The 27,305-nt window shown below is 36.8% G+C and overlaps 1 long non-coding RNA gene across 2 annotated transcripts; it reads right to left on the reverse strand.

Moving 5' to 3' along the window:
* Window positions 1-611: 611 nt before the first annotated feature.
* On the reverse strand, window positions 612-27,283 carry LOC148126094 (uncharacterized). 2 transcript variants are annotated; one of them, XR_015742817.1, is made up of 3 exons: window positions 27,063-27,283; window positions 5,928-6,108; window positions 612-2,685 (listed from the first exon to the last, which is right to left on the reverse strand). It is a non-coding gene; the product is annotated as an uncharacterized LOC148126094 (long non-coding RNA). The 2 variants fall into 2 exon arrangements; XR_015742818.1 differs by lacking the exon at window positions 5,928-6,108 and adding an exon at window positions 18,689-18,826 and having other exon boundaries at window positions 1,235-2,685; window positions 27,063-27,281.
* Between the last annotated feature and the right edge of the window lie 22 nt (window positions 27,284-27,305).

Genomic DNA, 27,305 nt, shown 5'->3' on the forward strand with positions numbered 1-27,305 from the left:
TCTGAACAGGGACGCCTGCTGTATATCCTTTGGCCTTTCAGGGAAGCCATCCCAGGGTAGATGGAATTATGCTCGAAAGATGTGCTTGAGGACAATTATTGAAATATAATGAATTGAACTGCTATAAAGTTGGAGACTCAGTGAACACCTTTTGATGCATTCCTTCGCATTAGCAAAATCAAAATAAACCAATACATTATTTATTGTGAAAACCTTATGCATATCATCAACTCCCTTATTTTAATTTTTTTGTAATATGCCGGGAGATCTGCAATATTTTTTTGGTCTAAGAAGAGTATATTTTAAGAATGGTTTGGGTGGTTATTCATATGATGGTATGTCTACTAGCAAAACTGTCTTACTTCAGCTTCATTAGATCCTTAGGAACTTTGAAATTACTGTGATGACTTAAAAATTATGATAGCAACTACATAACAAACTGAAAAGGGCTGTTTAGACACTCTTTTTTCAAGCTTCTCCATATACGTGTTTCCCCAAATGTTTCTATGTCATTTTTTTCCAAATAGATCTTCTCTTATGCAATTTTTCCAACATTCATGGAAGCTGAAAAGGGACCAGATCATATTTCATGAATAAATATTCATATTTTTCATTGCTACTTCTCTCTTTACTTATTAAGATAAATTAAGAATAGAAACACAACACAGTCATACAATGTCTTTGCTGGCAATTCTATAGTACAACAGTTCTGGCAAACTTGGTTTTTATTTGGTTCTTCTACAATCAGGCTCTAAACAGCTTCCATTGGTTCTGATGAAGTCCATTTCAAGATCTTTTTATCCTCAGGGAGGGAATCCTTCTGCAGAAATGAATATTATATGTGTATAAGAGTAAGATTAAGTGTATGTGTAAAAATGGTAAAAGTATTCAAAAATTGCATTCATGTATGTGAACATAATAAAAGCAAGAAAGTATGTGTTCAGGATTAAGTGTCAAATTAAACTTCCCAAATGTGCAATGAATAAATCCAACAGATAAACATCTAATAAGATCCAAATTGTTTTTCTAAGAAGGCTTCCTTGTGTTTCAACAGCAGTATGTTATTTCATTCACTAACTCATCTTCTCCATGGAGAAGCATTACCTATTCAACATGTGCAAGTGGTACAAAAATGTTAAAACCACAACATACCCTTCTAGAAACAAAGACATTTTCTTCAGGCATTGTAGGAAGAGAACCATATTAGTCTAAGACAGCAAAAAAACAGGAGACTGGTGGCATCTCTTTTTATTAACTTTTTTAAAGCATTCAGATGTCGCTCATTTCATCAGATGCATCAAGTAGCTTGACTGATGTGGGTTTTACAGTCGGAGGAAGGGAAGATTAGTTATGTGGATATGAGGTACATGTGAGACAGATTACAAGTACTTTATCAATTAACAAATGTAATGTGCTAAAAGCCCATTGTGTTTGTTTATAGTCTGAAACCTTTTGAGGCTTGTGAATTCAGCAATCTCTCACTCAATTTCAGTTTCAATTTATATAATGGCTTTTCTTGGCAAAGTGACTGGAGAATGGTTAATGGTTCTAGCAATCTAATTTTTCCAAAATGTTCACTGTGAAATAGTGCAATAGAGTGTCCTGGGAAATTCAGATGCTCTGATATTATTTTGTCCTTATTTTGAGTCAAACCTCAGTCCATTGTTGTTATTATTATTATTTTGCAAAATTTGATCCATATATCTTAAGTAAAATCTTATGTGGAATCTAGAGGGACAGTACTGTCATATATCATTATAGGAAGAACATGTGAAGGCACCTCTGATTCTATGTGTGAAGTTGTTGGGTGAAAACATGGGGTCAAAATAGAGCCCTGGGTTTGTCTTCCACATTTGTATCATTGCTATGTCTTGCTTCAGGGTAGTTGAGTGGTTCAGTGGTTGCCTGTATGCAAGTATGGACCCATCACTGAGTGCCTTAGAAAGTGTCATTTGCCCAGTCTGATCCATAAATTATTATGGTTTAATGGTTTAATCTGTAAGCTGTAGTTGCAGCCAACAATGTCTTTGATTGTATTTTTGTAGCTTTAATTGGTCTTCCCTGATGCCACTCCATGCATCTTTGTCTCACAAAAGTGTATGCGTTTTTAATAAAATGTGTTAGCCAGAAAAGGTGCTTCAAGATGCTGCTGATTTTTACTCGATGTAGCAAAGCTTAAATTGTGAAAGCACCATTTTAAAAAATGAGATTATCAATAAAAAACAGAAGTAAGCAAGATTGAGTTCTGTGTCATTGCCAGACACAAATAAGTGCAGGCATGAATTCAGCAAGCACCATGGGTGGCAAATAAATTATTCCTTTAAATTTAAGAATGAAAGGAAAGGATCAAAAAGGAGAGAAAAGAAATAAAAGATCAGAGGCTAAAAAAAAACAAACCCTACAGGAATGTTCCTAGATCAAGAGATGTACCAAAATGTTTCCTTCCATTAGCTTTGTGAAGGGCAAGCAATCAACAGCAAATCAACAACAAATTGGTTAAGTGATCAAAAAGTCTTTGAACGGACTCCCCAGAACAAGTCAAGGTCTGAAAGAAATTGCCACATTATATTTGGTAAAGAACAATTCATAATGACAAGAGGCAACCAAATCCTTTCTCTTGCCTTCAAGGTAGATCTGCTTCTTCTTATCACAACAATCTGGTCAATTTGCTCAGCAGCAGGAGACCTATCAGTAAAACATACCAAGAGAGAGAGAGAAATGAAAACTGTCTGATACTGATACGCATTCAACAAAGAAATACAACTGTTGATATCCAAGGCCAAGACACACATCAGAAGAATGTAATCCATTCTCCCAACCGTAATCCTTCAGGAAAGTTGTACCATAATTATAATAATCCCCGGCCAATATCTACTGTCTATCAGGATGCTGAATTGATCTCCTAGGAAAGATACATATTTAAACATCTCATCAGACTACTGCTTACGTTGGTAAAAATGTGGAAAAGGGAAACATTATATTGAGATAAAAAGTGTGGACTAAAATAGGACTAGTAGTGTATGTCTACTATTTCATATTTTTAGCAGTTTTTCAGTATACATCAATTTTCTAGAATTGCACATGTAATTGAATATATATTTATTTAAGGGATGTCTTTCTATTATGATGAATACCAAACTCTGGATTTTGCTTGATCCTGTTCAACTTTTTTTATTTATGAAGGGGAGGAGGATATGAATACTTATAATAGAATATAACGTGTGTGTGTGTGTGTGTGTGTGTGTGTGTGTGTGTGTGTGTATGCTAGTTCTCAACTTACAACCATTCATTTAGTGACCAGAGTTACAAAAAATGACTTATGACAATTTTCACATTTACAACTGTTGCAGTATCGCCATGTTTACATGATCAAAATTTGGGAGTTTTGTAATTAGCATGGATTTATGACCCTTGCACTGTCCTGCAATTATGTTAACACCATAACCTTCCTAACTGGCTTCAACAAGCAACGTCAATGGGGGAAGCCAATTGGGGAAACAACGTCAATGGGGGAAGCTTAACAACTGCATGACTCACTTAACAACTGCACTAATTTGCTTAATAACTGTGGCAAAAAAGGTCACAACTCACTGAAGAACTGTCTTACTTATGAAGAAAATTTTGGGCTCAATTGTGGTAAGTTGAGATGGTACCTGATGTCTGTTTATTATGCGTCATATGCAGAGATCATTTCTTAGAAATAAAGTATTCCATGGGTGTTTTATTACCTTATTCATTTTAAATGACATTTTTAAAATCCAGTTATAAATCATATATAATAATATACATGTACCTCAAAATATCCTACACAAATTGAAATTAGTCTCTGGAATGAAGCATTACTTTTTTTTAAAAAAAATGACTATTTCATATCCAATGTTATATTGGTACAAACATGTTTTAAAATCATCCGAAATATTTAAAATCTTGCAAAATAGAACATGGATTAAAATCCACCCTCCCTCTAAATCCTTGTAGTCTCAGCTCCGATATCACCAGGTTTTTCCCCCCGCTGCCTTTCCATTCACTCATGTCCCGTTCTCAGAGCCCTTGGACAAGCCCCATTTCATTCCCATGACAGGCCTCACCAAATGACTCTTGCTGATTACATGGTTAAACCTCTTACAGTCCTGTTTTCCACAGATAGAGAACTGTGGTTGAGAGATTTAAAAAAAAACAACCTCAACTCAGGTCCAAAATCCATGATACTCATTCTCATTCTGCATCTGATGATTTTCATCCACTTTGCCTTGAGGTGTGCAGCAAATGCAACAGGGAATCTTATGATATATTATTTTATATATTTATATATATATTTATATGTTTTCTTAAGTTTTCGCGGGTACTTACATGTATGGCACACCATGTATCTCCACAACACAAGCCAGGCAAACACCTGGGCACAAACAGATCCCCCGATACCTCCAGCTCAAACACACCCCAACCAGGCACCCAGATGAAACCTAGCTTCCTAACTAATGATAGCCGTCCATTTACCCGGAGCCAAGCTCCACTAAAGGCCTCCAATAAAGTAACACAATGTTGCCAGCCAATCAAGATACAAAAAGAGCCAAAAAACAGACAGAAGATATTAGAAACACCAATCAAGCAGAACACAGCAAACTCCAAGACCAATAAACACAGACCAAGACTCCCAACCAATCAGGATGAAGAAAAAACCATTCTGGCACAGCAATAGGCTGCCCCAAATTTAAATCTGAAACCACTGTAAAAGTCTGACTCACAGATGAACACTATACAGAAGCCTGATGATGGCAGATGAGATTCTGCCGAAATGTTGCTACAACTTTAAAAGCACAACTACAATGACGTGGGAAAATACCTGAACAAAGCTGAATGCCATACATACATGCATGCATACATACATACATACACACATATATATATCACCCCCCAAAAGATAATGTTGAAAGGCAGGCTGAGGTGAAAAGGAATGATTGATCCCAAATCTCCCAAAAACCTTACAGGCAGGTGGTGCCACGAATCTGGGTCTTCCCCATTTTGGTCAGCATCTTCACCACTGTACATTATGTTTTAGTACCGCAGATCTTTGTGGACCTATATTATCATTACACCACATATGATATAAAAATAATTTTATCGCATTAAACATGATGTGTTTTTTAGACTGTGGAGATTTATTCTCCTCTTGGTAAGATCCACTGCCTTTTTAAAAGCTGTGTTACAGTATTAATAATTCTTGCTCAGCGTGGTGGTTTAGAACAAGAAATATAAGAGCGGTGGAAAAGTAGAATCATTCTTCAGAGAAGAGTTATCTAAGTAATGGGAACTGCTTAGAAGAAGACAGGATTGACCTAGAAATCACATACCAGCAATAAATATTATCCAGCATAAGTCCTCAAACAATTATAGTGACATGGTCATGTTGTCTTGAATGGTTTGATGAGACCAATGTCTGTTTTTGAAATACTTTCACAATGCAGGTTATTTTTTTTCTGCAAATCCTATGACATTTCTATGTTTGAAAAAATATCTATGACCTATATAAGACCTACGACCTATAAACAGAATACCTGGGCCATGCCAAACTTCAAAGTTAAATTTTCTTTGATCTTCCATCTATAAATCTGATAATCCATACTCAGGCCAGCACTGAGAAAGTATGTTGCCTAGCAGATAGCGTTGGACTTGGAATTCAAATTCCCTTGAACTCCGTGGGTGGCCTTAAACAAACCATGCCTGTGCAATATCTATTGCCTATCTGCAAAAAAGGAGCCTAGATGAAAAAGAATAAACATTTACCTTCTGTACATTATAAAGAACACAATTTTGCTACACACTTTCTGCCTCCTTTTTAGATAAGACCTCCCAGTTGTATCCTGATTATCCAAAGTGGTATCAGTTTCCTTTGTTCTTATCATTTTCATCAACCAAACTTGAATTACCTTTTACCCCTCTTGTGATTCAGTTTTAGAAGAGCCGATTGTTGTTCTTTGCAATTTATAAAGTCTGTACTTGGCATCAACAGAAATGAATGAAATTCTTGCAGAGGCTCTAAGACTGCTCTCCAGACTAGGTGCTAGGCAGTGGTACTCTCCAGACTAGGAGCTGGACTTCTGTTCCATTCTAATGCATATAGAATATAGGTGTTAACATTCAGGTCAGAGGCAGACTACTTTTACTTCTTGAGATATATATCCAGAAAAAAAAATAGTATAAACAAAATAAGGCACAAGCGTGCAAATGGATGTGCATGCACACATACATATATGTACACACAAAATGGAAAATTGTGTACTTTTAATATTTTAAGTTTTCTTTTAAAAAATATAGGCACTATATAGTTAGGTTTAATTTCTCATGATTTCATAGAGTTGGTTCACTTCTGGTTCTGTCTCTCTAGAAGTTGTAGTTGTAGATCAAATTCCAGTATTTTTTATTTGATCCTGTTCTTCCACATTATTTGTTGTTTTTACTTGCTACTCCCTTCATCTTTACCAAGTGTAATAATTGTTTTCAGGCTATATCACCCACTTGCATCACATACCCAAAATACAGTATGCCTTGATCATAGTATTAGGGAGCTTTAAGTCTCTACTTGACCCAAGACTGACTGACTGGTTTTTCTTGCAGTCATTGGTGTTCCTGGCAACTATCTTGGTCTCATAATTAGAAGGCAGCTTTCTTTTGTTCTTCCTCAGTGTGATACATTATACTAATATGACAAAATATTGCTTTAACTATTCTGATGTTTGTTGTTATAGAAATATCCACATCTTTCATGATCATGTCTAAATTTGTCATTATCTTTTCCTAGGATTAATACCCTCTCTATTTCTTCAGCACACTGTCAATCATGAGCCTAAGAAAGTATCTGTTCTTGAGCCCAAGAAAACAAAACTATCACATTCACTTCTTCACTTTCCATTGTAAGTTCAACAACCATGCAGCATGACATTCCTTTTGCCTTAATAGTTAACATTAACCTGATATTTTCTCTTTCCCTTTTTATTTTCATGAGCTCTTGCATGTCCCTTTTACTTCTGCCAATAGTTTCATCTCCATATCTCCCATTATTAGTGTTTCAGCCCCCAGTTCTGAATCCAGCTATCGTTTCTTCCAACCATGCCATTCTCATAACCTCTTCTTTTGACCCTCTGAAATGCCGCTTCATTGATTACAACAAAATGTTTGAACTATTTAGATCATGCATGATCTACATACTCAAACATTTTGTTGTAATTACTGAAGCAAAGGTTTCATGCAGAGGTTCAAAAGAAGATGTGTTTATAACAGTTCCAATAGTGTTTTTTTCTCTTATTTATCCAGATTTATATATTATATTCACATTGCACCTTTTCTTCAGGAGCTCAAGATTAAAATCTTCCTCCTCCCATATTCTCTGTACAGCTCTGTGAAATAGGTTTGAGCTGAGAGAGAATAATTGATTCAGAATCCCAAGTGATTGCTTGTTTTGAGAGCTGCCTCTAGAAACTTCTTAGAAATTTTAATTCAAATATTTAATTCAGATACATGTAGCACATACCAAAATCTTCTTGAATGAACCCTTCTATCTTCTATCCAATTTTGAGTGGATTGCAAACATTCTGTCCTTCATCCATGTCCACTCCTTCTTCTATACACATATATAGCATGAAGGTAATTTATGGGAATCAAGCAGCTACATATCCAAATATGTGATAATATATAATAATGTGACAGAACTTTTGCATTCTCTTCCTCTCCATTATTCATCTCATGTCCCACTGACTTTACTTAAACAGTATTTTCATTTGGTATTTCTCTTACTGTATATATATATATATATTCTTAAGTTTTCACGGGTACTTACATGTATGGTATTCAGCTTTGTTGGGTATTTTTCCATGTCATTATAGTTCTGCTTTTAAAGTCTGCTTTCTACGTGGAAGTGTGGTTGTAGCATCTTGTGTGGTCCTCATGGGTTATACAAGATGCTACCACCACACTTCCACATAGAAAGCAGATTCACACCCACACAGATGATGAGACACGACCACGGACCAGAAGCCGTACCGCAGCTGCATCACTACCCGCTTCAAACCCCTCCGACCCATACATGAAGCGAACTGACGCCCAACATGAAGATGTGGCATGACCACGAATGCAAAGCCAAACAACAGGATCACAGCTCACCAGCTCAAATCCCCTGACAACTAAGACTAACCTGAGCACAGCCAAGCCCCCACCTGAACAGAACACACTCCCAGCCAATCAGAACACAGCCAATCCCCCACCCAGTCAAGTCGCACTCCCACTGGCAGTTAAAAGGAAGAAGCAGCTGCAAGCTCACATTACTCCAAGAAGCACAAAGCCGAAAAAACAAGCCTGAAGATGACGAATGAGATTTCGTCGAAACGTCACCAAAATACTTCCAATTTTACGCGGGAGAAAACCCGAATAACCAAAGATCCACATACAAATACTCGCAAAAACCTCAGAAAACATATATGTTTTCTTAAGTTTTCGCGGGTACTTACATGTATGGTATTCAGCTTTATTCGAGTATTTTCCCACGTCATTATAGCCTGATGATGGCAGATGAGGGTTGCTACAACTTTAAAAGCACAACTATAATGACATGGGAAAATACCCGAATAAAGCTGAATACCATACATACATACATACATACATACATACATACATACATACACATACATTTGTAGATTTTCACGGGTACAGGTATGTAGGTCTAGGTGTGTTCATGTCTTTTCCCATGTAAGATTAAGAGTACCTTGGCGACGTTTTGGCGAGGTCCCACTCACCATCCTCAGGCTGGTGCTTTCTGCTTTGTGCCAGTGCACAAATTGGTCTTGGAGTTTAATAAACACAGACCAAGACTCCCAACCAATCAGGATGAAGAAAAAACCATTCTGGCACAGCAGTAGGCTAGCACCAAATTTAAAACAGAAACGGCTGTGAAAGTCTGACTCACAGATGAACACAATACAGAAGTCTGATGATGGCAGATGAGATTCTGCGGAAACGTTGCTACAACTTTAAAAGCACAACTGTAATGACATGGGAAAATACCCGAACAAAGCTGAATACCATACATATAGATACCCACGAAAACTTCACACACACACACACACACACACACACACACACACACACACATCCTTTATAAAATCTTAAAATAAACTTTCTGACGTTGTGACTCAGAATCTTAAGACAGCTGTATATACTGTAGCTATTTTTTCTTCTTTCTGTTGGATCATGTCCATTTCTCAGAGACTTCCTGGACAAGCCCTTGCAGTTTTCTTGGCAAGATTTTTCAGAAGTGGTTTGCACTGCCTCCTTTCTAGGGCTAAGAGAAAGTGAATGACCTAAAGTCACCCAGCTGGCTTTGTGCCTAAGGCAGGACTATAACTCAGGGTCCATTTCTAGCCTGATATCTTAACCACTACACCAAACCTTCCTCTCATATATATAATACTATACTAATATTTACCTTCCTCTACAAATTTTGCCCTGTTTCATGAATTTAATATCAGAATGCCTTTCCTTCTTTTTCTGACTTTTTCTGTTCTACAGTCTTTTTTTGTAATAATGTGGTTGATAAAGAAAGCTGAATATCTGGAAAAAATATTCACAGATTGGATGCATTTTCTTTGTTGATATTAATAAAATTATTGTGTGGGCTTGTATTTCACACTGACTTGAATGGACTGTTTTATAAATGTTGATTATTTTTATCAGAGGTTAGGGTTAAACTGATACATTTAATTTACAATTTACAATTTTGCCAATCATGGCTGCCATGTAAAACTTCATTGTAGTAGCAACCATTGATAGCTTGCTTCTCCATGAACTTCTGGTCTCCTTTTAAAATAATAGCTACATCAGTGGTACCATATCTGATAGCAACGATCTCCACATTTGATGCATATGCTTAAGTAGCTCTCTGTGTGTGTGTATGTGTGTGTGTGTGTGTAAGTGGCTATATATAATTCACAAAATTATTGGCAAAATTCACACAATATCACTTCTGGAATTCTCAAAAGTGCTTTTTTTTTTTCCTCTAAAGGAACTGGATTGTTTTTTCCTTGAGAAAGAAGAAGAAAATGTTTCACTTCTCATCAGTTCTGATGGTGTGGGGTGGGGAATGGAAGGATAGGTTCTGACAGTTGAGCCTGGATGGGAGGTGATGAAAGGATAGGTTCTGATAGGATGGTGGGGTGGTGGTGGAAGGATTTTATCTCTTTGCAGTCATCTGGTCATTAGCACTCTCTGAGAGCTCTTTGAGGGCACTTGGGGGGTTATCTGTGCCCTCAGGGTCACCTGAATCAGGGTGCAATCAGTTGTGGAATCTTCTTGGAACTTTTGCAAAGGCTGCGTTGTAAACTGATAGGTGGTGTCTTATTTCTTGGATTTATAATCAAAACCATACAGAAGAAATCAGACTAACAAAATTTTTAAAAGAATCTAATTGTACTTTTGAGTTCCTTCTAACACTGATGCATGTTACATGAATAGAAAAGCTCTATCTAGCATGGACAGCAGAGGGCACCAGATATCCAATAGGAAAATTAGAAGCCTTTACATTAAGTTTTTCATGTCAGCTTCTAGAACTTTTTGACAACTATTTTTAAACCCCATAGTCTCTATGTATTCTCTATGTATTCAAATTACTAAGGATACCAGAACTCAGCTGGAAAAATCTGGATGAACCCCCAACCTTATCTCAATAGAGATACAAAAACCCTATCACCACCACTTCCTCCTCTTTTGTCATTTAGTGATCCTCAAGATTTTGCTGCCTAATTCTCATTGCCCTATAGTTTACAGGGGACTAGATTCTTCCATACTCACCTTGAAAGTATATATCCTCAAACTAAAACACTAAGATTTTCCTTCCTGAAAACTCTCGGGTGTGTATTATAGATTTTTGAAAAGTAGTGGTTCCACTGATTGGAATGCAGCTTGGATATACCAAGTAATATTGTTATATAGGCAGGTGGAGCAGCCATACAAGAAAGTCACATCACATTTTAAAAAATAACAAAGATATTTTTGCTTCCAGACTGATGAAAATTTTTGAAAAATTTTCATTTTTGACTGATGAAAATTTGTATTCAGTTTGAAGGAGTTCATAATCACCAAAAGTTTTTCAGGAAGCAAAACTTTTGGAAAAAAAAAGTTACCCAGTGAATCAGGAGATGAATGTATACGTGAGTATGTGCTAAACTAAATACACAAGGAAATCCCTCAGATTATTTTCAATAAATTGGCTTAAGGATAGTACAAGTATCGCTTGGCAGCATTCTGTTGTTCATTTTTTACAATGAGAAGAGCTTTAAACTAGTCTAACGTGTTTAAACTAGCTGATTCCTTAAATTTAGCAGTATAGGAATGATACTCTGCACATGCTTCGGGGGAGATGGTTTTATTGCTCTTTCACATATTATAGGTTCATGCCAAGTTGAATTAAACCCATTTCAGCAACAGCTTAATTATGCCTGGCCATTGTTTCCAGTTCCTTATCACAAATACAGGTTTACCTATTACAATGTAAACATTTATGTTTCACCTACTACAGTACAGTGAACAGGAAGAACTTGTTATATTCAGATCATTCCATCATAATTGTTTCTCTTTGCACCTACCCTTTATTGAAGGGGAATAAATACCTTAATCCATCACTAAACTGTAAGCCATTGTTTATTTCTGAACAACTGAATATACTCAATGAACTGGGTCACACAGTGTGAAGTCAGAAATCATAACTTGCTAACCACAAAGTCTGGCATCATATGCCATACCTATCCAAATAAATAACATTCTGGTTTAACATGAAGTGAAAACTCAAGCGATTATCAGCCTTCTTCAAACTGATGCTCTCCAGATCTATGATGAAAGCTGATTTTAGATTGCATCACTTGGCAGGAGCTAGAAGAAATTCTACTTTTCCTCCTGAGAGTTATCTTGCTTCATATCTACTCAAGAATGATTGCAAAGAGGAAAAAGGAAGAATGACATTGTTTGAATGAAGGGTGCAGAAAAGGGCCATTAAAATGATCAAGATGTCAGGGTGGCTTTCCTTTGAGTAATGGATAAAGTATACAGATTAGAATAGAACAGAATAGAATAGAATAGAATAGAATTCTTTATTGGCCAAGTATGATTGGACACACAAGGAATTTGTCTTGGTTCAAATGCTTTCAGCGTACATAAAAGATACATTCGTCAAGAGTCAAGAATCATAGGGTATAACACTTAACAATAGTCATAGAGTACAACAAGCAATCAAATCATACTAGGAAACAGTCAATATAAATCGTAAAGATACAAGCGACAAAGTTACAGTCATACAGTCACAAGTAGGAGGGGATGGGTGATAAGGAATGATGAGAAGATTAATAGTAATAGTAGTGCAGACTTTGTAAATAGTTGGACAGTATTGAGGGAATTGTTTAGCAGAGTGATGGTGTTCAAGAAAAAACTGTCCTTGTGTCTAGTTGTTCTGGTGTGCAATGCTCTATAGCAGTGGTGGCTAACGTTTTTCGGCTCCCATGCTGGTAATTGCACACGCACTTGCTTGCGTGCATGCTCGTGTGCCAGCACACAGAAGGCAATGCATGCTGCCCTCTCACACCCACTGCCTATGCTCATGCAGCCCCCCTCGCACAGCGCATGTCTGCACATGTGCATGCAATTCCCCCCTCACACACTGTGCACGTGTGTGTATGATTCCCCCTCGTGCACCATGTGTCTCTGCACATGCATACTTGATTCCCCCCATGCGCCACACATCTTTGGGCACGCACACAAGATTCCTCCTCGTGTGCATGATCCCCTCGCATGCCATGCGTCCCTGTGCATGCATGTGTCTCCTGCACACCCCACCTCCGCCCTCTGCACCCACGCCCAGGTACCTAACAATCATGCACCTATGCACATGCACAGTGGGGCTCTTCCAGGTGACCTCTTGCGTGCCAGGGAAAATGGCTTTACATGCCACTTCTGGCAAGCGAGGCATAGGTTTACAGCTCTATAGCTTGAGGGTAGGAGTTGAAACAGTTTATGTCCAGGATGTGAGGGGTCTGTAAATATTTTCACAGCCCTCTTTTTGACTCATTCAGTATACAGGTCCTCAATTGAAGGCAGTTGGTAGTAATTGGTTTTTTGGTTTTTTTTTGCAGTCCTAATTATCCTCTGAAGTTGTGTCTGTCTTGTTGGGTTGCAGAATCAAACCTGACAGTTATAGAGGTGCAGATGATAGATTCAATAATTCCTCTGTAGAACTGTATCAGCAGCTCCTTGGGCAGTTTGAGCTTTCTGAATTGGCACAGAAAGAACATTCTTTGTTGTGCTTTTTTGATGATGTTTTTGATGTTAGTTGTCCATTTTAGGTCTTGTGATATGATAGAACCTAGAAAGTTGAAGGTCTGTACTGTTGATACTGTGTTGTCTAGTATTGTAGGAGGTGGTAGTATGGGAGCGTTTTTCCTAAAGTCTACCACCATTTCTATGATTTTGAGTGTGTTCAGTTCCAGATTGTTCCGGTTACACCATGAGGCAAGTTGTACCCGTCTATATGCAGATTTGTCGTTGTCCTGAAAGAGACCAATCAGCTCTTAGAGAGCCAGTTTGGCATAGTGGTTAAGGCACTGAATCACTTCCAAGCAAGATGGGTCGCATATAAACTGAATAAAGTGGTGTATAAGTTGAATAAATAAATAAATCCAACTAGAACAGGGCTTTCAAACTCACGGCCCACGGGCCAGATGCATCATACACTGGCCATGCCCACGTCCAGTTTAGCAAAAGGAGAAAAAGTCATGATACATCACATGACAGCGCCGTGATGACACAAGTTTGACACCCCTTAACTAGGACCTGAAGATAGTGAATTCTACTCCCACTTTAGGCATAAAGCTACCTGTAGATTTGTTCAGGCAGGCAGTCTCTGAAAATCAGACACAATTAAACAAAGGAAAAAATATATAGCTACTAAGCTTGGAAAATGATTAAGGATTAGTGTGTTATATAAAATTATACATGAGATAGAAAGAGTTGGTAAGAGAGGTAGATATTAAATAAAAGCAATTCCACATGCTGTTATAAACCAGTCTAGTTTTATAGATCTTCATGCACTGAAATTGATGTATTGACGTTTATAGGGTAGAATTGATACTATCTTTGATAGTTTTTCTCCCAGTCTCATTTTATGAGCAGAATTTTATCTTTTATCAGAAAGTAAAAATATGACAAAGTAGGGATCCTGGAGAGGAGTAGTAAAACAGAGGCTCAACTAGCCTTTCTCCAGGAAGGAACTTGATATAAATGATTGTCAATGCCAACAATACAACCTCGTACTGGTGAAGTCTAAGACAAATTATAGGAGTCTTTTTTGCAAGTCCACAAGGAAAATTAAGTCTATTTTTCAACAGTGGGATCAGAGAAATTTCCTATCTTTGAAAATGATACTTGATGGATCTCACCAGGCCCAAGGCGACAGGAGAAAACATAAACCAGGCAATTTAAGCTGGTGATCAAACCAGCTCTATTGCATAGGGTCTTTGATCGTAATTACTAATTGTGGCAGAGTTAGTTATCTTTGCTGAGGTTGATGGGAAACTGCTTGTCAGGATAAAACATTAAAATAAAAACCTTCTGTCTGCCAAAAGTATAGATATAAGCATATCCAGTTGCTTCTGAAGTCTCACCCATAAAGACCTGGGATACGATGGTTTGATAGATTGTAGTCTAATTGTGCTTCTGCGAAATCTCTGGACTTCATGTATTGACAGAATGTATTTACACATAAATATGGAATGGCCTTTGTGCTTGAGTGTGCTTCCATGCTTGTGCTTGTATTTAATATATTTAGTGTACCTATTTTTACAGTATTTACTTCTTATAGTTTGATTTCTAAATAACTGCATTTCTTAATCACCTTAGTGATCAGTTTATGACTGCTGTGTTTGCTTAATGACCACCACAAAAATGGTCCTAAAATCAGGCACAGTCACATAATGACCCAATTAACAACTGACACAACCCTCAACCATAATTGTGGGTTCTGTTACAGTTGTAAGTCAAGGATTCTTGTAACCAAAAGTAGCATATGTAAATGGACTCTGGCTTTGTCAGCCTGGATTAAGACAGAGCATGAAGGCATTGAAAATGAACAGTGGGCTCATTCTCTAATTTTACAGTGTCAGATGATACAAAAGTCCTACTTTGGTATCTTATGCTAGCCCTAGCTAAAGAATCATAGGCAGTGTCAATAGGTGTGAGAAAGTTTATTAGCACAATGTCACTAAACGTGACCAATGGTATAGTATTTTTTTAAAAAAATTAAGAAATGAGAAACCTCTATTTTTTCTGGGAAAGGAGAAAGACTGTCAGTATTAACTGGAAGCAACTCTCTGGGATTGTAGATTTGTAAAACTTTTTTTTTCAAGAAAGCAATAGAAACATGGCTTCTCCACAACAAACATTATCAAGGTCCCAATCAAAAATCTGGTATGAAGACTCCTGCTATCCTGGTGCATCCTGATAGCTCCTGCTTACACAGGAAGTTGCTGGATATATGATGAGTTTGGGAACAGGCAGCATTGGCTGGATATGCAGATGAACGTGCATGGCTAATTGCGATTCATGGACTGAATTTAACAATTATGGGTCTCTATAGGTTTGTTCATTCCAGCGGACTGTAGCTATAATACATAGGGTTACACACAAAACCTGTCTTTTATTTCAACTTTTATAGAAACAGAGATTAGCTTTGGAACAGGCAAACACAATTAGAGCCCAAACAGAGTTCAGATAGAATCCTTAATATTGCCAAATCAAGATGCAACTTGCAGTTACTGCATTCAGAGATTTCAAGAGCTGGTTTGTCATTCTGTCTCCAATAGCTCACAGTGAGCCTAGGAGCAGATGGTACCAGCTGGGATGTTTGTTTGTTTTTCTACCACAATCTGCCAGTGTAATCTGTTCCTAATGGGACCCCGGTGCTGCCCCTTTGAAGTTCCCTTTTATATAACTCCTAGCATTCAATATTTAATTTTTAGCTTAGTGGCTTGAAAGGAGAAGAATTTTGTTGGTGAATTCAATCAAACAGTTTCTGTTTTGGAAAGAACATTCTTAGAGGTGAAAGTCCTTAGTTTTTCAATCCAGAAGAAGTGGGCACAAACACTGAAATACAAGAAACATGGCCTTGTCTCTTTTAAAAATAAAAGACTGTCAGTGGAACTGAAGCAGATATTTTTAACATATGACTTCAAATTTTGTACCAGAAATATACCGCAGACTTATTTTGCATTAGAATCTTCAAGGAATCCTGATTAAGACTAACTTTATGTTACTGCAGGTAGAGAAGAAGGATTATTCTTAAGTTTATAAGCATAGCAAAGAGCTACGTTTGGCTTAATCACATATGGCACATTGTGGGGTTTCAATGCCATAGGAAGAAAACTGTAAGTTTTAGTCCCACCTTGGACAGGAGTCACCTGGGTGACCTTGGACTAGTTCTTCCTCCCAGCCATAGGAAAGAGACAATGGCAAACCACTTCTGAAAAACCTTGCCAAGAAAACTATAGCAATTAGTGGCCTGGTTATACTTGTCTTCAATATGATATAATTACTGTACTGTACTGTACTATTTGTGCCAGCCTAACAAATTTCCCTACAAGATTTTCTAAACAATTGTTATTCAATTTGATGAAAGAGAACTTACTTTTGAAATTCTTTCAAAGAAGAACCTTGGTGAAATAACCACGTCTGGTGGTGCACTCCTGTATTTATTTAATTATCAGGTGGCCAAAGGATTCGAGCGCTTTGTCTTTCCAATTTTCTCTCGGCCATCTGCAGCCTCCTTGAATTCCTACATTTCCATTTAATCCTAAAAGGGAAAAATCATACCAGACCTTCTCCCATCAGGATTTTCCTATTGCTACTATAATAACTAAGGATAGTGGTAGGCAATTAATTTTCCCAAGGGGCCACATGAGAAACGGACTATTGTGGAGGGCTGCCTTTGCCACCTCTGCCTCACCACCGTAGGCCAGAGAGGGACAGTCAAAGGACCAGATATGGCCTACAGACCATAAAATGCCCAAATTTGACTAAGGAGAACCCTTGCTCTTGAAAAATATTCGGAGCATTCACCTTCCCCTGGAGAATTTCAAAGAAATTATTCCCCCAATTTTTCTTACTACAAATTTGCTGCAGAAAGCTACTTTTTGTCTACATTTGCATCTATACAAATAATTCAGCATAAGCTCACATCAGTCAAACTTCTATCCTCACTTGTTAACTTGTTGTTTTTTGTCAAAGTCTGTTTTCTGACTAATGGAAAAATTCTATTAACTTTCCCGAACAGCTGGTTGTCTAGATGAAACACCTGAGTCACAATTTGCTTTAATTAGGTTTTCTTTTTACCAACCAGTAACTTCTCTTTACCTAAATCAGACATAAAGCAGGTGTGAAATTCACCCTCCTCTGAAGAACAACCAAGCTCTAATCTAATCTTGCCAGTTTCAGTGCCAAATAAGGCAAACCCATTAACACTACTAGGGAGAAATATTTGGGGAATAATTTATAGCTCTCCAATTTAATTATTGCTATTTGGTTACTGCAACAACAGAATTTCTCTGCCAGTGATACAAAGCATGTTTCATCCTGCTAAGCCCTTTTCATCCAATTCCATAGTATAAAGGATCTGGGGAGAACTGGGCAAGTGGAATTCAACTTACTATGCCCTGGCTTAGCTATTTATAAAATTATCTAAATAGTGGGTATTGTTGACGGTTTTCTTCCGCTTAGCTCATCAGCTTTTTCAGTCAGATAAGCCAGGGAGACTCTTTATTCTGTAAAATTATAGCATTTCTTCTCCAGAGACTTGTTCAGTCATGGAAGTGAATGATTGCCATTAGGCAAGTGATTGCCTTGAGAGGATAAACCATGAAACCATGTGTAGGCTGAAAATCTGATAAAGAAATGAAGAAATGGGCAAGTTGGTTGAAAGTAGCCAGACACTAATTCTAAGGAAGTTTTAAACTGAGTATGTTTAAATGTTAGGACTAAAGTTATATAATGTCAGAGAGGAGTATATATCTGAGACTAGGATTCAGTGTGCATATTCATATTTATGAGCACAATGCATTTCACTCTAGTTGTTTCAAATTCATCATAAAGTTGTTTCAAATTCACCATAGTACAGATAATTTTTCTAAAATGAAATGAGTCCTACATGTATGACATACCCATATAATCAATCCATCCCTTTAGGTCACATAAGCAGAGACTATTCATGTACAATTATATCTTTTCCTCTTTCTCCTAGTCTTATCCAAACTCAGAGCTTCCAGATATTTTGGAATTAAGCTCTCACAATTCCTAGCCAGCCTTCCCATAATAAAAGACATTAGCCTGAGGAAAGGTGTTGTATGCACTGTCTTGAAAATAAATCTTAGGGATTTCAAAAAGCTTTGGTGTGGTTTGTGAAAAGCATTATGATTTAAGGATGGTGGAACTGTTCTATCATCTAGTCAATCCGCTGAGTTACTTGTAAACTAGCTGTCCTTCATCTGGTCATAATTTTTTACAATGGAGATATTTTTACTGATAACAATGGCGCACGGAATCCTGTATTAGATAGGGTTACATATGTGCCATGGACTTCCCAGTAACTTCAGCTAGATTGGATGACTACCTTTGACAGTCTTCAGCTTGTGCCATGTTGAAGCACTTGTCCCACTGTCAGATGAGGATATGTTCCAGAAAACACTGCTGCTCAATGTTCTCCGCGAACATAATTTGGATCCCTGTTATGTCCTCTTAAATTCCATGACTGAAAAAAAAAACGAGTTACAAATGTGCACATGGAAAAATATCCAATGTTAGGTTTATTTTTCTTGTTCTAACTTAAGATGGATATGCAAGGTTTTCCAATTAGTGCACAAAATAACACTGGTGATTCTCATCCAGTACGATTTACAGTTGTGGAACATGGTCCCTAAAATCTACTCTAGGATATTGTGTTATTTTCAGTTGGCAGAGTTAATCAAAGTCATGAGGACAATGGGAAGGATGGAAATAGATGGGGTTAAACACTTCTAATACATGATATCCATCTTATATTTCAAATAGTATACATATTTCAGATGTATACAGTACACAATACACATGCCCACAACCCAATTTAAAAATTCCCCATGATCCAATTTACAAGTGGAGACCACAGGATCTGCTTGAGCCAGGTTTGTCTGAATAGCACTAAGGACAGACCACAAAGGGCTGCCCACTGGCGGGGGACACAAGCAACCTTTATATAATTGTACAATAAATGCTGATCGGTAATGACAGCTAATACAAACAATATGCTTCTAGTGAGATAACCAGAATAATAAAGTGGAGGTCAGCACCACAGTAGTCAATTTTTATGATTGTTTTCTTTCTAATTCTCATTTAAAAATACAAGTGCTAATTTAATATAACTTGTGAGCCAGCATCTGCAAATGGCCAAGCAACTGTTAAGGAGGTTTAGTTGCGTTAAGGAGCCTTTGAATGTATGGAGGTTTTTGTTTTACTGCTTCAATACTCCAAATCTTCTTTAATAAGAGGGATAATATAAACCATATTTCCACTGAATACTCGGCAAATAGAGACAAACTGATCTGGTTCAGAATGTTCAAGCTCTGAGATTTGTTTACACTGAGGTTGCCTGGTGGCTTAAAGGTTGGCAGCAAATATGAGTTCATATTATGTTCTCATGTTTCAAAAAATGTAACCAGATTATATATCAAATTAGTTTGATCCAACATTATCATAATCCCACTGATTTAGAGCACAAACTCTTATGTCAAAATATATCCGTTATCTTTCAAGTATTACAACACACCAAAGAAGAACTAGGGGGTGACATGATAGTAGTGTTCCAATATCTAAGGGAGTACAATAAAGAAAAGGACATCAACCTATTCTCCAAAGAACCTGAAGGCAAGACAAGAAGCAATGGATGGAAACGAATCAAGAAGAGAAGCAGCAAGAAGTAAGGAGAAAATTAAAACAATTAATCAGTGGAACAGTTTGCCTTCAGATTGTGGGGGCTCCAACACTGGAGGTTTTTAAGAAGAGATTAGACAACCATTTATCTGAAATGCTACAGGATTTCCTGCTTGAAAAGAGGGTTGAAGACCCCAAACTCTCTTCCAATTCTTGTTATTCTGTTTTTCTGTTTATGAAAAAAAAAGTTGACAGTAATCTCATCAGTCTCCACTTTTTCACACAATTTAAGTATTTTGAAATTTTTGATAGAATTACTGCTGCTATAGCTTTCCATCATTGTCTACAGCTCAGTGATCATATGGAGTAAAAAAAAATGCACCTCTAACAAAATATTGGATGTGGCCAGCAGCAATTTCCCTTGTGACTCAGATAAAAGGAACTTCAGTTGTGCCTCCAAAAATGGGCAGCAATAAATACTTTTAAGCACAAAGGAGATAACAAAGCTGTGTTTATTTTTAACATAATGCAACCAGAAAAATCAGAGAAACCTTGACATTTTTTTGCAAACAGGAAGCTGAGGAAACACCTCCACTAAACTATTATCCACTCATCCTTTTTCTTCATTTATCAGATAAGTTCCAGCAAACAGTCTCTGTCTGGGCTAGATTATTTTGAGAATGAGTTCGCAAAGCAATGCTAACAACTATACTGTATAATTTCTCACTGATATATACATGTCAGGATGCAATTGGTATTACTTTTATTCATGGCTGGTTTATCTTAAAGTCTCTATATTTTTCTAACTTCAATTTATGACAGGGAAATTTGTTTTAATTTTAAAAATGTGTCTCCCTTTAGTATAAACACCCCAAGTCTTATGTTCAATTGGGTTTTCAGCTATTCCATTAAGTAAGAACTGAAAAGAACTTTTAAGAAAACACAATGGTCTATATACTTTCTTTCTGGACCTTTGCAAGTTTTGAACACAATAAATTAAAATGTGGCTGGTAATTTAAGACACAAGTGCCTGTGTGAATGTGTTTAGATAGTGATTCAATGTTTGTACAAAATTTGAAAACTGAGTTTATTGGGAAAACACTGGTAAATTAACCATGGGCTAGCATATTATATGAATACATATTATCTGTACTTCAGGTGTTGTTGGAATTAAACCACTCTTTGAATTTCTTATAGTGTCCAGAATAACATTAGGTAGGAAACATTGTGAAAAATAAAAAGATAAGTGCAGTGTATCTAGCTCCCTATAATGCTTGAAGTACTACGCAGGAAAAAAGGATTGTTGGAGGTAGAAACAAAGTGACATGGACCAGGATTGAAGGGGATAGGCATCAGTTGCTCAAGAATGACAGTACTATACTATATGTTGATGAATACATGGTATTCCAATATATATAATATGTGGAGTGTTATATAAGATATTGTGAGCTGCAAGTCTGTTCAATAATTTAATCTGTGAACTGGGAAGACCCAGCATGTGTGCACATATAGTATATAGTCAAATTTACTTTTCATTAAAAGTAAACTAAATCATTTTCTTCTGGCTTTGAGATTTGTTCCTGTTGGTTGCTTTCTGAACAATAACATATCTTCAGATACAAAAATTGAACACCGTACAATGAGAAAAAGAACCTCTGCTGTCAATTTTTTAATGTTTTGAAACCAAGGTAATGGACATTTTTGTCAAAAGAGGTATAGCTGTTTAACACACAGTAGAGAAGCTAATACATTGACGTAACTGCACGATCAATCATTTATTAGCTAGTTAAGATATAAACAATGAAAACACAGAGCAGCCTGCTTTAAGACTAGGAGAAGTCATTAGAAATGGAGGGAGAGGAGGCCAATATAAGACAGTGTTAAAACAGGCTATATTAAGAGTTAAACAAAAAGTACCGTTCTTCATTGCTTGCATTACATTCTTCTTGGGAAATTGCCTGATAGAAATCAAGGCTTGTTGAATAAGATTATATATTCCTTATTGTCTGACATTCCTCAATCTTGTGTGAGTTTGAAGTAAGTTCTGAAGAGTCTATTTCTTCACAGTGAAAGTATGCAATTTCCCATAATGGAGGAGTCTGTATGTATTATCAGTAGAAACAAAATCGCCTGGGGGAAGATCTAAACATTAAGAAAATCTAAGCCTCTGGTTTCTTTTTCACCTTATGTCCTTCTGCTCTACATTTCCTATTTGGATTTTTTTTTTAATCTAATGGGCTCCTGCAAAAGATCAAATTCAACTATACAACTATACAATACAACATGGAATGTTTTGAAGCCACATCAAATAAAATAATTAAAGAATTATGGTGAAGGTTTAGGAGCCCATAATAATAATATAGGTGCTTCTTGAAGGACAGGCATTTATCAAACATAAGCATTAGGCATAGGTTAGACCAGGGATGTTAAACTTAAGACCCACAGCCTGAATCCAGTCTGCAGCATACTTAGATCTGGCCTGTGGGGTCACCCTGCAAACAGTGAAGGACTGGCCCACAGTGCCTCTGCCAGTGAAAACAGAGCTTGCGGGGGCCGTACGTGGCCCTTCTGAGCTCCGTTTTCGGCTGCTATGGCCTCCTGCAGCACTCTGCCAGCTAAAAGAAGCTCCGTTTTCGCAAAGCACTGGAGAAGGCCACAGCAGCCAAAAACAGAGCCTGGGAGGGGTGCCCTCGACACGAGTGACATCGAGCTGGCCATGCCCACCCCTGCCACATGCACCCGGTCCCCAAGGTCAAACACAACCCTGACATGGCCCTCAATGAAATTGAGTTTGACAGCCCTGGGTTAGAAATTTCATTGCATAGCAAAGAGTTTTGGTATATTATAGCAATGATTTAGTGGGTTGGAGCTGAGAGGCTGATTCAGTGATCCCAGCGTAATGTATGTAGAAAGTATGAAAATGATGAGCATGTACTAAAATGTGGTATATCAGACCAAGTTTCAAATAAGATTCATCCAATTGCTCCTGTGACTCTCACAAGCAAAACATAAAAGTCAAAAGTCTGCTAATGTTGTATGTCAGCCTTTCTCAACCAGAAAGCCTTTCTCTTTCCAAACTGTAAGAATTTAGTTCCAGCACATCTCAACGAAGACTGCTGTATAACCTAACTTCAGATTCATTGTGCTGGAGATGGACATTGTATTCTTCAACAGTCATTGTTATTCCTTAAAAACTATTTCTTTATGTTAGTCAAATGTAAGAGGACCCAATACAGAAAATTGCCATTTTCATGCACAACAGCATTATGGTAGATACCTTGGCAATACTGCAAGCATAATAGTAGATAAATTCTTCCCTGGAGGACATGGAAGCTTATACTTTTTTAATGTCTGTCTCCCAATGAACCTCATTTATTAACCATATTTCTCAACGATAACAATATAATTTTTACCCATTAGTTTAAACAGCATTGTAAAGTCAGAAAGTGGGTTCTGCAATAAAAATAATAAAATATTACATACTCTCTATATGAAGATCAATAAACTAGCCTTCATTTGTTTCTTTTAAATCAAAACAGATTTGAATTTATATTCTGCTTTCTGAATATACACACCCTTTGCTTTCTCCATAAAGAGATTCTTGAAGTGTCTTGAAATACTTTATCTATTGTTGTGATTGGGTTTTATGTCTTGAATTCTAACAGAATTTGATGTATCACTTCATGTTTCTTAAGATATCTGACTTTTTTCCTTTATAGTTTAACACAAAGCATTCCTAATATCAACTTAACAAGGACTTGATCACATTACCTCCTAATCAACTATGAGTTACATGATTCTGCAATTTTTGCAAATGTTTACGCTGATGTATTTCCACAACTGTATAGTTCACAATGCCTTGAACCTTCAGGATGGGCATTAAATTGTATTACCACATTTTTTTCTTATTCTGCAGCACAATTAGTATTTCCTATAAAGGAAAGCCTATCTGGTTCCTTTCATGGGGGAAAGTGGCACCAATCAGGTAAAAAAGCATCTTTCTCTGAATGCTTCTTTTTGTAGCACAGATGCTCAACAGAAGAAGCCACAATGATCTCATGTCGTCATGCAAATGACATTAATTTTGACAGTCGTGTAAGTTCCATCATAATATATCTTTGGTGTCAATTGTGTCCCTAAGTCATAACATATGTTACTTCACTTGTCTACTTTCAGCCCCAATGGGGATATTTATGATTTTTCTTCTCTTTCTAAAAACGAGCCATTGGAAAAATTTTGAATTAAATATACAAATTATTCCAGTTTTTTTTTAAAAAAGCAGTTTGTTTGGGTAACTCAAATTAAGATTTTAGCCGATGATGATGATGATGGATTCATATACACTATTATGTAGAAATCCTAAATCCTAAATTTATTCTAAAAAAACTTTTATGACATTTGTGAATATCTGTCAAGTGCTATACTAATAACACTAATTTTGATTGCTATCCTGTAACCAGATAAGTTTGATTAGCCTTGATTGTGTTCGCATATTGCCCTTTTATATACCGTTTCTGGCTGAATCTTTGAAGTTCTGGGAAAATCCAGGTCTGGGTGACTAACTCTGGAGTTATCTTTCTCTTCAATCAGTGAATGGCTTCACATGCCAAAGTCATGCTGAAACTTTTGTTTTGACTGCTATTGGAACTTTCCTCTTTAAGATCCGAAATCACAATGTAGCAATTATTCCAGCTATTCTTATGTTCCATATAGGAAAGGGGAATGTGGGGAAAAGGATAAAAATAGATTTATATAAGTTTTTACTATATACATTTTTAAGAATGTATCCAGTGCAAGAAAACTCCCAGGTGTATACTTAATATATTGTTTAAATTCTCATAAAGTTAATTATATTAAAGATCAATAATAAATTATAGAAAAAGAAGACTACAGAAAGGATCCTTACAAGCATTTAAAGTCGAGCATGAAATTGTGTTATTAAAAAAAGAGAATGACTTAGATGTATAATATTTTTATATTAACTATATGCCATATGGCAAAATTTCTTAAATGGCTATTTCTATATGAGAACAGTTTAAAGTTACATTTCAATTATGTATTTACATCTTCTATTTAGCTTTAATTTGGTCACGGCCAAATACATGGTTTCCTTGGTTCCATTTTGCCTTCACAATAAACCTTTGTGATAGATTATAATGAGAGATTTTGGCTTGGTATATACATTGTGCTATGATGGTTTATTTTTCCATGATTTAATAAACAGTATGAATGGACTCCATATGTTGAACCAGAAACCATGGATTATAAATCACAGTATCCCGATTAAAGAACACTTCATGTAAAAAAATAAAGAAATATAAGGTGGCTTATGATGGGTTAATGTGAATTTAGATATGGTAAAAGTCACTAAACTAGGTCTGACTTATTTCCAAGGTAGACATTATAGGAAACAATAAATTTCTCTTTAAATAAAGAGTGTAGTTCATTATGGCAAACCTCATATGTTGCTTTCACACCTCTTGTTATTGGTTATTGTATCTATGTGTTGTTCTTGTAAATCAGGGATGAACAGAAAACAGATCTGAATTAGTGGATAGAGATCTTGGTGTTCTTGCAGTTCAGAACTGTTTTCTGAAATCCAATTTCTTAACAATAATATGAACAAAATGACTCACACATACACATGCACATGAAAAAAACTTATAATAAATTGGAGTGGATTTTAATTGGGAAAGCTTAATTCAGTGGAGTATCTATTATTTTTAATTGTACTGTATTGGAAGCCACCGAGTTGTTTCAAAGTTGGGCAGCCTCAAAATTGGAATATTAAATTCTTACAAAAATCAGAAGACTTTCTATATTTAATACACTAGATCAAACTGAATGGTAAATTCAATAATGTGGAGGGGTGTAGCAGAGGCTAGATGTAACAAAATTTCTCAGAATTGAATCATCCCCAAAACCATTGGTATGGGGTTGTGTATTGAGGCATGAGAAAATCAGTTGACATTGGATGGATCATCTGTTTTAGATTTATGTATTCTGGTGGGTTCAAAACTTAGAATCCAAGCCAAAACCAACAGATTGTTCTACAACTGTTACAATTCCAGTATAAAAAAATATTTTACCAGTAGATCAATATAGTCTTCCATTAACCTTTTTTTGTTCTTCTGCTTGTTAATTTCTTATATTAATGAATGCAAATAGAGTCATGGGAACCTCAGTCTGATACAAAAATAACGACTCCATTATCACACTTTGGGATATATCCTACCTCACAGAAAGATTCATTGAGAGAATGAATTAGACAGCCTGCTCAACATCCTGGGCTTTTGGGAAGGTTACATTAAAAACTCACAAATAAATCATTTCTTTTTTTTAAAGTTCAAGAAAGATTACTGCTGTGTGTGTGTGTGCATTTAGTTTTATGAATATATTTTGCGTGGCTCGATTCTTCCAGGAGTAATATTTCCATCTTTGTACATTGGACAGTATGTTCTATTGTTAAACTTCCTTGGGAATAAGTATGCCATATGCAGAATACATATGTTGCAGAATACCTTATGCCACTAGATTTGAAATTCTAGACCTAGAAAATCTACACCATCTTCGGTCCGATCTAAGTATAGCATATAAAATCACACATTGCAATGTCCTACATGTCAATGAATACTTCAGCTTCAACCATAACAATACAAGAGCAAACAATAGATACAAACTCAAGGTTAAGGGCACCAAACTTGATTGCAGGAAATACAACTTCAGAAACAGAGTGGTCAATGTCTGGAATTCTCTACCTGACTCTGTGGTTTCTTCCCCAAACCCAAAAACTTTAACCTTAGACTGTCTACTATTGACCTCACCCCCTTCCTAAGAGGGTGGCGTGCATAAGTGCATCAATCCTGCCTACCTTCCTTGTCCTTTTGTTTCTTTTTATTTTTCTTATATGTATCCGTTTCATTTATTCATAACTATGTTTATTCTTATACCTGTTATCTTATAATTACTTGACTAACTAACTAACTAACTAAATAAATATGCTGAAGTTGGCTTTTATTCTTTTCCTGCAGCTTTGATCATATTCTCCTCTTTCTTTTTACGTCTTGCTCGCATGAACATACCTGATGATATGCGTGCCCGGAAATAGGCCTCACTGAATTCCATTGGGGGAGGTGTTCTCCCCCCCCCCCTTTCTCACGTGGATGGGTCTAGAAAAGAATGCGATTTTTGCCCCCATTGTCTCCTGTGCAAAGCTACCCCCAACCGCCTTACCACCTCCGCTCCCCCTCTCCCCCGCCGCCTCCGCCTCGCCAGGCGCGCGCGGCGACACCTTGCGAAACAGACGGGCGCCCACGTGGGGCCGC

The sequence above is a fragment of the Pseudonaja textilis genome, chromosome 3 (assembly GCF_049901715.1).
Source record: "Pseudonaja textilis isolate UNSWEBS1 chromosome 3, rPseTex1.2, whole genome shotgun sequence".
NCBI lineage: Eukaryota > Metazoa > Chordata > Lepidosauria > Squamata > Elapidae > Pseudonaja > Pseudonaja textilis.